Genomic DNA, 1,536 nt, shown 5'->3' on the forward strand with positions numbered 1-1,536 from the left:
ACTGAAGAGTTCGTTCTCTGAGTGTTGGCGATGTATAGTAGGCTATCTACGTACCGTGTGGTATAGTAAGGGTGCGCACCACCCGACCTATGGGAGAGGGAAGTGAGTGAGTGGGTTTCTGGAACGCCGGCAGCGTTGAGAGTTTCGACCTAATGTCGCAACTTGGGGTCAAGTGACAGGAGAAAATACAAATGCTGGGGGCGTTCGACTGGTTCTCACCGAAGCGATGGTGAGCTTACGCTCAGTCCTAAGGCTAGGGACAAGAAATGTATTCGTTAGTGTAAGGTAAGTAAGAATACAAGGAAGCTTACTGACCTAGGGACAAGAGGTCGAAACTGAGGTCCCTAGGGCAGCAGAGGCCGGTTTATATACAGGAGAAGTTTAGGGGAGGCTGTGTGCACTGGTCCGTGCGCAGCTGGTCCGTGCACAGCATGCTGACGCAGCCCCAGGGACCGGTGAGTCAGAGCGGCTGTGTCAGTGGAGCCCGAGCTGTGCCGTGCACTGCCGCCTCATCTAATCTAATCGTACAGTAGATAAGGACTTGTCCGTTCCAGCGTATAGTACAGAGGTCGCGGGTTCGAGCCCGCGAAAAGGAAAAAATTAAAAAATGGCTAGACGCCGTACCAACTCATGACATTACCCCCCCCCTCAATGGTGCATGACCTCATGTGAGGTGCCCTTGCCCATCTCCCACCCAGAGCAGCAGCGTGCTTCAGTCATCAGCGAAGGCATTGGCTGGAAGTTGAGACCACTAAAGATAGCAGCATTGAGGCGGCGAGGGGCATTCGGATTCTTCCGGTGGAAGTCAGCTATGAGGGCCGGTGCATTTGCAACATTGCGCGCCGGTTCCCACAATGTATGCGAGTCGTCATAACCCTTCCACTTGACGAGGTACTGCAGCTGACGCCGGAAGATCCTCGAATCTTTGATCCGCTCAACCTCGTACTCCTCGTCACCCTCAACCTCGATCGCAGGCGGTTCCTCCGGCTCCCGGCCCGGGATATCGCTACGCGTGTACTTGCTAAGTAAGGAGACATGGAATACCGGGTGCACCGGCACCGATTTCGGCAGGACTAATTCATAATCCAAGTCTCCAAGCTTTCGCTGCACGGCATATGGTCCGAGGCGCTTGGGACTGAGCTTCTTGCTCGGCTGTTTCAGCTTAAGGTTCCGAGCGTCAAGCCAGACCTTGTCCCCCGGCATGAAGACCGGTGCCTCCTGCACGTGCTTGTCGTAGTACACCTTCATGCGCTCGGCTGACAGCTTGAGTGCAGAGCGCGTATCATCGCGAATCTCCTTCAGAATCTTAAGCCGGTCGGCGGCAGCGGGCATCGTGGACATCAGATTGATCCGCACTTGGATCTCAGGATGGTACCCCTGATGCAGGAAGAAAGGGGAGTGCCTGGTCGTGGAATGAACTCGGTTGTTCAATGCGAACTCCGCGAGCGGCAACTGCTTCGCCCAATCATCCTGCCTGTGGCTTGTGAAAGCACGCAGGTACTGCTCGATCTCCTGATTCCAACGCTCAGTCTGGCC

This window comes from Postia placenta, assembly GCF_002117355.1.
Source record: "Postia placenta MAD-698-R-SB12 unplaced genomic scaffold POSPLAscaffold_18, whole genome shotgun sequence".
Classification (NCBI taxonomy): domain Eukaryota; kingdom Fungi; phylum Basidiomycota; class Agaricomycetes; order Polyporales; family Adustoporiaceae; genus Rhodonia; species Rhodonia placenta.